Source organism: Choloepus didactylus, chromosome 14 (assembly GCF_015220235.1).
Source record: "Choloepus didactylus isolate mChoDid1 chromosome 14, mChoDid1.pri, whole genome shotgun sequence".
Lineage (NCBI taxonomy): Eukaryota > Metazoa > Chordata > Mammalia > Pilosa > Megalonychidae > Choloepus > Choloepus didactylus.
The window spans coordinates 51252750-51264527 of NC_051320.1; the positions used below are offsets into that span (position 1 = coordinate 51252750).

General features: G+C 38.0%; 1 long non-coding RNA gene across 1 annotated transcript; it reads left to right on the forward strand.

Moving 5' to 3' along the window:
* The first annotated feature begins 6805 nt into the window (after window positions 1-6805).
* Window positions 6806-10362, forward strand: LOC119509488. The gene is made up of 3 exons (XR_005211719.1): window positions 6806-6834; window positions 9760-10005; window positions 10310-10362. It is a non-coding gene; the product is annotated as an uncharacterized LOC119509488 (long non-coding RNA).
* The last annotated feature ends 1416 nt before the right edge of the window (window positions 10363-11778 follow it).

The following is an 11778-nucleotide window of genomic DNA, read 5'->3' on the forward strand; positions in this document are numbered from 1 at the left end:
TTATTTAGTATCTACAGCATCAGACAAAGTTCCAGAGTCCAGAAATACAGTGGTGAATAAAACAAATGAGGAACTTGACCTTGTAGAGCATGGCACCTAGCAAGGCAGAGATATATTATATTTGCAAATACAATAAAGTTTGATCAGTTTTTACTAAAATTGGTAAACCTTTTGGCGGAGGGTATTAGACTGTTTCTGATTTTTAAAATACAATAGTTACAAAGTGATTTTTAGCAGAACCCCTGAAGTAGCAGTGACTGATAACATGTTTACATTTTCTCCACCTGTATTTGACCTTAGAAGTCATTATGTATTCTGTCTTCTTTCTATTCTTCTATCATTTCTCTCTCCATTAACACTACTTCCATGCTGTTGTTCAACTGCATAGAATCTGGTGTAGTTTCTCTTGAACATTTCGGGGTCACCAGTGCCATTTCATCACCCAGAATGCTTTTTTTTTTTTTTTTTTTTTTTTTTTTTTTTTTTTTTTTTTGCATTATAGAGACTTTATTCACAAGTAATTCTACAATCTTGTTTTTAACTTTCCATTTTAAAATATATTCAAACTTAGGTAAAAGCTGCAAGAGTACCATAAGAGCTGCTATACATGCTTCACTGATATTCTCCAGTTTTTAACCTTTTCCACATTTGCTTATCATTCTCTCTCTTTATACACATTTATATCTATGTATCTATATATTTATGAATCTATATACATCATACATAAATATACACATATTCTGCTGAACCATTTGAGAATAAGATGCATATATGATGCACCAAAACTCACTTTCCCACTTAAATATGTACAACCATCAAAATCAGGAAGTTAACATTAATACAATCCTGTCATTTAATCCACAAACCCCAAGAAAATGCCACCAATTGTTGAAATGTCTTTTATAGCAAAATAAACCAATCTAGGATCACACGTATTTAGCTGTCGTCTCTCTTTACTCTCCTTCAATCTGGAACAATATCTCAATCTTTCATTGTTTTTCATGATCTTGATATCTTTGCAGAATATAGGCAAGTTATTACTTTGTAGAATGTTCCTTAATTTGGTTTTGTCTGATGTTTTCCCATGGTTAGAACTGGGTTATGCATTTTCAGCAGGAATAGCAGAGAACTGATGGTCTGTTTTCAGTGCATCTGGAGGCCGGCCAGGATGACCCCTTTTTCTTTTTCCTTAACTCTTATTTCTTCGAGTTCGCTGCCAGCATCTGAATGGGCAGTGGTTTCATTAGTCGAATCCTCTAACACTGGTAACTCTGAAGTAATCATTGCTAGAGAGGTTGTCCCACAGTGAAGTAAAACAATGAAGTGGTGTACAACTCAAAACTTAAAATAACCTCAAAGGCAATCTAGCAACTTAGTCTTCTCCATTAGATTTGTGGCCAAAATGTTTTCTAAGATCTTCTCCAAGGTCTTTCCCAAGATTTCTCAGCTGCGCGCCGTCGGCCGTCAACCCAGTTTCCCCCCAAAAGTCTCCGGTGTGTTATTCCCGATGTGGGGGCAGTTCTTACCGGGTGGTCGCCGGGGAGCTCGGAAGCGGAGGCCACGCCTTCAACAGAGCTGCAATGCTAACCCGCCATCTCCAGAATGCTTTTTATAAAAAGAAATTTTAGTGAAGGGCAGGTATTCATATGTTGAAAAATTCTAAAGCACATTTCCTGACACCTTTGCCTTTTTTTTCTCGATCATGATTTTTGAGTAAGCTTCTTGCTCCTAAGTAAGTGGAGAGGCAGATGTTACTTTATTTGAGCTGATACATATCTATGTTGCTCTGGGAAATAAAAAAGTAAAAGATGTTATGTAGTTCAGCAGTGTGTACTAGTGAATAAAATATTTTATTAACCTCAGAAGCCACTATTTTGATCCTAACTCTTTTCTGTCTTCCATTTGGTAGCCGAGAACTTTGTACCATTAGCTATTAGTTTCTAATTGGGTAATCGATTGTCATTTATTAGTTGGTTTCCCGTGGCAAGAGTTTGAGTACTAAATTGAGATCATAGAAGCCCACTGACCCAGCAGCAAACCTTTCCAGTAAAATTAGCTGGTGCCTGATGCCTTCCATGTTCTATTATATCAGATCAGCTCATCAGCTTCAAATTCAGCCTTATCTTTGTGCTTGGGGGTTCCGCTTCCTCTGCATGTGCTCAGGGTGTCCTCATGCCCAGGTCCTTTGCCTCACCTCACCTGTGCCCTGGCACGTGCTCCCATTTACCAAGCTATTCTGTCCCTGGTCTCTGTTACCCAGGTCCATCACATCTCACCGTAACCTGCAAAAGGCCTCTTGGGTTGCTGCCTCTCTCTCCCTGCAGCCCTCATAGAGCAGCGGTGAACTTCTCTTACTCCTAATTACTTCCTTTACCGGCAGAAGACCTGCTGAAAATAACATCCAAGTGTGAAGCTTATCGTTGATGCCACACTTTCATTGGGGAAGATAGCGTTTGCACTTACTTGGCATTGGAAGTCAAATTTTATTTTTGCCATCATTTAATCAGTCACACAATTTAAATTCTTTCATCATCCTTTCCCTTTGCCTTTTGGTTAGGAAAGGCTCTGAGCAATAATTTTACACATAGTTATCTCTTTACATTTTGGCAGTGTGCATAGATTGGAATGAAAAGTGGCTCAGAAGGGATTTGCTGTTTTCTTATATATTTAGATAGGCAGTACTTCAAGTAAGAAAGCAGTGCCACTATTCAGCAAGAGAATGTTTAGATAAATAATTGTTCAGATTCTCACATGGAACAAGACTGGTTTGTTCTTGACAATCTTTGAAAGTCCTTTTTTTGATGGTCACAGTCAATTTAAGCTGACCTGGCTAGAGACCAGGTTGCCTTCATGAGGATTACAAGTTGTCGGTGTCACTGCTTCTCCCACTGTACAAAGGGTTGCTATGTTCTGAACAGCAACCAGGCAGCACTTAGACCCAACCAGGCTTTCTAAATGTATTTTAAGGAACGGCATTGTGTGCATTGGATCTGAATATCAGAATCTCCTCCTTGGTTTTCTGAGTGACCTAATTTAACGTTTGCCCATATATTCTCTACTTGATAGATGAGTAACTGACAAAAAAGACCTTTCGCCCCAGAACAGGTCTCTGTGCTAATCCCAGCCACTGGCCCCTAGGATCTTTACCAAGACGAGCCTTCTTTCCCTACACTGGACTCATAGGATGGAAGCAATCTCTGCTAGATTTCAGTGGGCTTTTCCCTGAAACCAAGTATGCCAGTTTGAATGTATTATGTCCCCCCAAACGCCATTATCTTTGATGTAATCTTGTGTGGGCAGACCTATCAGTGTTGACTAGATTGTAATTCTTTGAGTTTCCATGGAGGTGTGACCCACCCAACTGTGGGTGATGACTCTGATTGGAATAATTTCCATGGAGTGTGGCCATGCCCATTCAGCATGGGCTTTGATTAGTTTACTGGAGCACTATATAAGCTCAGACAGAAGGAGGGAGCTTGCCACATCCAAGAGGGACACTTTGAAGAACACACAGGAGCTGAGAGAGGAACTTCAGCTTATAGAGACATCTTGGAGATGGGCTTTGAAAGCAGACTTTGCTCCAGAGAAGTTAAGAGAGGACAAATGCCCCAAGAGCAACTAAGAGGGACATTTTTGAGGCACTGAAGCCTAGGGAGGAATGTCCTGGGAGAAAGCGATTTTGAAATCAGAACTCTGGAGCAGATGCCAGCCACGTGCCTTCGGAGTTAACAGAGGTTTTCCAGATGCCATTGGCCATTCTTCAGTGAAGTTACCTGTTCTAGTTTGCTAATGCTGCTGGAATGCACGCCACCAGAGATGGATCGGCTTTTATAAAAGGGGGTTTATTTGGTTACACAGTTACAATCTTAAGGCCATAAAGTGTCCATGGTAACACATCAGTAATCAGGTACCTTCACTGGAGGAACCAGGCCAGTTGGGGATACCGTGAAATTGGAAATATATCCTGAGATAGCTGCTTAATAATGTTTCCTGAAAATGATCTAGAAAAATCTAGAGCTCCTGGTGACTGAATTTATGTTTTCTGGAAAAGTGGGAGTTGTGGAAATAATTGGTTTTGCCGATGATGGTGCAACCTGAGGTCAGTGACTTAACTTTCCTGCTCTTTATTTCCTTTTCCTGTAGAATGGGCAAAGCAATCCCTTCATCTATGAGAAAGTATGTAAAATTACTGCAATAATTCCCTTTTTACAAACACATCCAAAATTTTGCCAAAAGGATTTCCCTCAATTAAAATGGACAGTAGCACAATAATTGTAGGATACTTGAGACGTTATTTAATTCTTTAGTGAGATGGATTTTGTTACAAATGCCTAAATCAAACAAGGACTTAAAAGAAAATTCTGGTTTCTTTTAATAATAATGACTCTATTTAAAGTTCACCATTACAAATACATTGAGATATTGCATGCATATGTGATATGGAATCCCTCAGCCAAGGGATGGAAAATATCATCAGCGATTAAGTGAAAATAAATCTCACCTTGGGAACGAAGGGAATAAGTATGTTTGAGAACAACTTCAACATTCGTGCAGTTTTAGGGCAGGACTGCCTTACTGTTGTAATCCTTTAGAAAGGTTCTAAGTGAAGTAGAGAACTAATTTGTCCTGCAGAAAGCCTTCTCAGGTTACTCTCTTTGTGTGCTGGATGGTCTCTACCTGACTTGAGGACTTTGTTGTTCAGTGTCCTCATCATCCCACTGTGGCTGGTCAGGGTGGAGTGAGGGATGCTTGAATGGAGGAGCTTTGTGTCTTCAGATAGTTGTTACGCTTCCAGGAAAATTAATTAGGAAGTGAAACCTTAAGCAGTTGACAGCATGCATTGTTGGCTACCAGGACACGGTGACAAACCGCCCTGAGAGGTCTTCACTTTCTTTTCTAAACAGAAAGGTAAGGAATTTGCACAGAAATGCACTGGTGAAGATCTGCTTTTCATCAGGGTCTAACCACATAGTAAACAATAGAAATAATTTGTTTTAATAAAGCATGGTGTTGAAACGTTTATCAGCAAGTCCTTTCTACTGGCTTCAAAAGGTATATTTGGATAAGGGAAACTCTTACCTGAAAGAATACAATCTGAAATTTAGTTATAACATTTTCTTCATGTCAAGGTCATGACACTTATGGGGAAAGTTTGACTTTCAAGTAATCATAAATTTATCTTTTATAAGGCTGAAATACAGCAATATTACAGCTAAGTATTCACTTATTATTTAGGGGTAGATGTGGTGGGGGAAGGAGAGAACTCTGCAAAATGTTTGATTTGGGATGGTTTAATGAATCATATTAAGTGCCTGTTTCCTTCTTCTACCTCTGGATACAAGTGTACTGAGTTTGAGGGGAAGAACCTTTCAAAATGTAAAAATGTGTTGTATTAATGAGAAAATATAACAAGCACCAGACTGATTTGATAGAAAGAGGAGGTAAAGCTGGGAGGCAGACCGGAACCTGGCTCAGGGAAAGTGGTAAAATGTTTAAGATGCAAAGCTCAAAGAAATGGGATTGGGAAGTCTGAGTAGACAAACTTGAAATGAAAGTGAAAGAAAAGGGAAAACATTAACACAACAATTTCTGGGTTGGGGATGGGTACTGAAAGCTTGTAAGAACTGCAGAGAATCAAATGCACATTTTTTTTTTTTTTAATCCAGCAGGTTTTTATTGATGTCTCATTTTCTCTCTCCAAGTAAGGAGCAGAACGTTCTACAAAGGCTCTGTAGCGCTATCCAGTAGAACTTTCTGAAATGATGGAACTGATCTTCTGTGCTGTCCAATACTGTGCCCATGAGCTATGTGTGGGTATTGAACACTTGAGGTGTCATGAATATGACCAAGGAACTGGATTTTAAATTTTATTTTAATAGCTCACATGTGGCTGGTGGCTATTGTTTTGGACAGCGCAGTTAGGCTTTACCTGTTTGGACTTTTATATGTCATGATCAAGTGATGGACTTTGCCATAGGTCAGAAAGGATAGTTTTAATAAAATCTGAGGGCTCTGCTGAGGAAGGAAAACTTCTTGCCTTAATTCGGTGACTACTATTTCTTAATTGTAGACATTGCATACCTTGTTCATCCCCTTTGTGCACTCAGGATCAGTCCTGGTCCAAACCCGTGCTTTCCTGGACTGGCAAGAGAAAGGGGGAAGCTCCAGCAGAGAGCTTTGTAAACCGAAGTAGATGGAATCTCTTGTTTCCAGCTCCCTTGGCCTTTGAATGGCTGCTGAATAAAAAGTCCAAAAAAATGTTGTTTGTTTGTTACAGGGCATTGTTAGAAATTTGTTATGTCATTTTGGTTAATTTTCATCTTGGATTTGTTTCTTTTGTTGGGATGCTGTTCTGTGGTCCCTGGACAATCCAAGAAACAAAGTGCTTTCATACAAATAAATATATTTACAAGTTGATATGTCGAAATGAAGTAAAATGTTAGCAAAGGGTCAATATACGTAAAAGGACTACAGAGGAATGAGAGGGAAACACTTCTGACCTAAAGCTGCTTTGGTAGCATCTAGGGATTAATGATCTCTAAGTATTGTATTGACAAATGTTTGTATGATTGCGCTTAAAGGATCATAAAATTGCCATCCACAGTGGAATTTATGTTGGACTATGATGAGAAAATTGTTTTTAGGCAGTTACCATCAACGTAGTTCACTCCGCTTGACTAGATCAGCCAGTCAATGAATTCAAGCAATTAACCATCCACATCTTCCTCTTTTCATTGTCCTTTCCTTTGTTTTCTTTGTTTCAGCAACAATGGAAAGGAGAGATGGATGGATTTTAGCAGTGAACCAGTGAGGAAAATCCTGAATTCTATTTTGGTAAGATGTTTCATTAATCTTTCCACTTTGTTCATTATTCCCAGCTACTTATGCAATCTCAATTCCTTTAATAACAAATTTACCATTTTCAACTGTAAATTTATCAAATTGTTCATTTATCAAACAAATACTAATGAAAATAAGAAAAGATAAAAATTGCCCTGACCTCATGACATTGTCCCTGGTGCAACTTACTCCCCTCTAATCCCTGTTTGCAACTCTCTTTATACTCTTTTATTATCAGCTTCTTGGTCTATGAAGGCAGATATTGAAGAATTGTTAAATGTTTTATTTATTTACCGATTTGAAAGACTATCTGGGACTCTGAAGAGGTAATTTAAACTACTTCTTTGCAAAGGGTTTTTACAAAATTGTTCATGAGAATGAGTGTGTCCCCTGCCATCTAGGAGCCTCTGGAATTCTTTATCCCTTCCTAATTACCATAGGATTTTTGGGGCCCAAGCAAAGGAAACTAGTTAAAGTTGTCACGTTAACTAACTAAACAATAAACAAACCAACAGGCCTTGAGTTCCTTGCATGCACTTGTGCCTGGTGGAAGGGATTTGACCTTGGTGTGCTGCCTTTGAACTGAAGGCCATGTTACCGCAGAAGTGTAAATCCCTCCGCTCCTTTGCCAACCACCTGTTTGGTTTAAAAACAAATATTAGATCCACATTATATAGAGAACAGAAATTTTCTCCACTTTTAATGGGTTCCCAAATGTCTGGAGAATTTCATAGTATTAGTGAATATTATGAAAGAGAATAGGAAGCAAAAAAAAAAAAAAAAAAAGTGAGAAAAAGGAACTTTTATTGCTTCAAAAACAGCACGTCCCCTGAAGTGGTAAATGGACCATCTGTGTGCTCTGGTACCAGAAAATGTATAATTTCTCTTAAAGTACCAGGTATATATCTATCCTTTTACATGTCCATCTGTATTGTGTATAAAAATGAAGCAGAGAAACAGAGTGGACTTTTAAAGCATAGGGTGACTATTTACTTCAAAGCTATTATTCTTCCTGTCAACAAGAATAAAATTTATTAACTTAGGTAAGTAGAAAGAGTCAGCCATTTTCTTGCAATAAGGAGGGTAAGTAGATCACGCCTCAAAAATCTGTCTGCTTCCATTTGGAAATGCACTACCTTAAATCCTAAAGGTTTTGTTTGAAAGCCTACATATACTGCAGTGGGAAAGGAGAAGTTTAACTTCATACTGAACCCTCTCACCCTCCCAGAAGTCCTAGAATTAGTATCTCTGGGAACACTGAGTCCCTCTGATAGTTTGTATAGGTGTTCAGCATTAACTTAAGAGTCAAGCAAAAGGACCTGTTGTGTCTTTTGGCTTGTTCTAATCCCTCCCTTCTCTTCAGTGCAGGTTTATTCTTTATGAGGTTTATAGAAATGTAGAAATCAGAGATGGAAAATTGCTATGGAATTACATTTAGTATCTGCCTCTGCACTTTTCCCCTATGAATGAAACTGTCCCGTTCACCTCAAAACTGTGTGTGTGTGTATTTGTGGGTGGGGTGGGGTGGTTTGAGTCGATGGAATAGAGTAATATTTTAGAGAAACCCAAATTTCTGGAATTGATTTTCTCCCGCACTTGCTGTGCAGGTAGCCTTCCCTCTGTAAAAGCTATCTTTATATTTCTGCCAACCCAGCCTCCGTTCAATTCCTAGAATGTAGCAGGTCCTTTTGTGCCTCTGGACCTTGTCATTTGCTCTTTCCTCTGCCTGGAACACTCTTCACTAGGGCTGATTTCTGCTTATTTATTCTTCAGGTCACAGCTTGAATGTCTCTTCTCCACAGAAGTTTTGTTCTTTGACTTGATTTATGTGGTGTGTATTTTGCCTCTAAAAGAAATCTGTAAGAGTTGCAATTTTGAAGAGGGACCAAAGAGAATTATTGCCATTTAGGACCAAACCCAAAGAATTAGCTGTTAATTCATTGTAAATTTTAAAAAAATCATCCCTCTGCTTCTGAGGGATATTTAGTACATTATAATTGTTTCTTTTTCTGTAATGGCTCTTCTTTACTTTGATATTGAATTTCTTCTCTTCATTTAATGGTAATTTATAGTCCTTTACTTCCCCAAAGTTGTTTTATAATTCATAAATTTAACTTGGTCACTTGATAAATTATTATTTAACTCTATAATACATACTTTTCTTTTACCTGTGTTTTTGTTGTCAATATATATACTGAAAAGTACATGAAACACACAGGTATAACTTAACTCCTCATAGAACAAACACTAGCATAATCACTAGCCACTTCTTGATGTAACCATTATCCTGACTTTTGTTATGATTTCTTTACCATATATTTATGTATCATTAAGCAATATAATTTATTTTTGCTTGAGTTTGAAATTTATATACATAAAATAATACTGTATTATGTTTTGTGGCTTGTTTCTTTCATTTCATATTACATTTGGAAGACTTATTGATGTTTTTGCATGTAATTATAAATCATTTCCAAAATTTATTTATCCATTCTATTATCAATGAACAAAAATTGGGTTCTATCTGGATGCACATTTTTGAGTATATATCCTGGTAAACATTTACCTGGACTCCTCTTGAATATATATAAATATATATTGATATCTTCATTTTTACCAGATGGCAGACTATTTGACAAAGAGGATGTATCCATGTACACTCCCACCAGCAATATACAAGACTTCCCATTGCTCTCCATCTTTGCCAATGCTTGGAATTATTAGACTTTTACATTTTTGTCCATCTGATGTATATGTGTCATGCTTTTTAATTCATGTATTCATGATTACTAAAGAGGTCCATGGCTTTTTAATTATTTACTTGTCATTTGGATATCTTCCTTTGTTTAACTGTTTGCCCATTTTTTTCTTTGGGTTGTATGTTTTTTCTTATTGATTTGTTTGGGATCTTTACATCAGAGGATGCCATGAGGGGAACTCGGGTCCATGCAGTCATTCAGAGAACCAAGCGCCTTCCAGTTAGTGCTCCCACACCTCCTAGAACCTTGGAGTCCTCCGTCAGATTCCCTGCATTTGGCCAGCTGATGAGGGAAGAGGCATAATGGGGCAGGAGAATGAGGATCGCGTCAGAAGTTTTATAGGAGTCAGGCCTGGAAGTGCTGTGTATCAGTCACTTCTACCTACGCTCCGTAGGCTGGATCCCAGGTATGTGGTCCCTGAGAAATGCCAATGAGGCTAGAAAATGTATTCTTAGATTGATCACGAGGAAAAGGATATTGGGGTTTGGTGAACCCAAAGCACTGTCTCTGCCATATGCCCTCTCATGGTCATGGGGTCATTCTTCTGTATTATTTTCTGAAAGCTTTATAAGTTTTCATTTTACATTGAAGTGTTTAACTAATCTGGAATTGATTTTTGTATATGAGGTGAAATGGTGAAATAGGCATTCAATTTCTTTCTTTTCTTTCTTTCTTCTTTTTTTTTAAATTTGGGTATCCATTTTTTCCAGCATCATCTTGAAAAGTCTGTCCTTTCCCCACTGACTTTTGGGTGACACCTGCCACAGACTGAGTCTGTTTATAGGTGGGTATATTTCTGGACTCTCCATTCTGTTTTGCTGCTCTATATGTCACTCACTGTCACTATCACACATTTCACATTCTCTTCATTATTATGTGTGTGTGTGTGTATTTTAATTGCTGAAAGGCAGGTAAGACTGTGGCTTAAGGACAATGAAATAGAAACTGAGGAATAAACCTCTGTGTGTAACTGCCTCACTTGGGCCTAGGATAGGCATTTAACCATTGTTTCTCTCATGTCTGCAATGGAAAGAATAATAGACTACCAAGATGGTTGACGGGTTAGCTTTAATTTATGAAAAGCACTATTTTTTCATTAAAAAAATCACATTATTTACAATCATAGAATATTTATATCTCAGTTGGTTATTTAATCAATCTTTTCTTCTAAATGGTAAATCAATTTTAACTGCCAATTTAGTACGTCTGACTTGTGATAGTAATCCCTTAGCCTCTTATCTGATACATTAAATAATGATTGTGTTCTTTTGGGGAAATAATTTAATGGTGAGGCACCCTCTCTTCTGAGAACTTTTGGTTTGTTTATTTTCCTGCCCACTGTATACCTTTCCCCTTTTTACCCCTGCTTAATTTCCGGAAGTCTTAATTTCACTTAAGACTTTGAATAGTGTTACTTCATATAGAATGATCTTTAGCCCTCTTTGCTGAATGCCCCATTCCCCCCCTGTTTTCTCAGTTGGTTTCTTCTCCTTTTCCTTTTCATATTTAATTAAAAAAAAAAACTGGGTTCTTTTTACTTTTATATCCTTCAAGGGTCCCCCATGAATCCGCCGAATCTATTTCTTGGTGCTTTCGTTTTTCTGTTTCAATGACGCTGTAGCTGATTTCGTCTTTTTTGCTGTTCCAACTCTCTTTTACACACATGCATTTTTATTGCTTCCTCCTGTGCACCAGTGGTTCCCCACCTGTCCCCTCACGAGCCGTGAGTGGCTCACAAAGCTGTTTCACGTGGCGCATAAGCTGCCTGTCAGCTCGCTGCTCCTGCCTTCACAAGCAACGCGGGTCGCCGCGGAGGCCTCGTCACGCTTCCTTGCAAGTGTTGGAGCCGGTGCCCACCTGTTCGAGTTCTCCCTTCGCCATGGACATGAGCTTCTTTCAGGTTTGTGACTCATAACATTACAAATGGGGTGCATAAGAGTAATTTGAATATTAAAAAAAAGTCAAGTCCACACTTTCTTACAAGTATGAATCTTACATTGTCACAAATTCAGGTATACAAAATAATAATAATAATAATAATAATAATAATAATAATAATAATAATAATAATAATAATAATAGTAGTAGTAGTAGTAGTAGTAGTAGTAGTAGTCTTTTAATCTATACCTACACTCAGCCAAGATTTTAAGATCTATCTTGACTTGGTAGCTTGAACTTC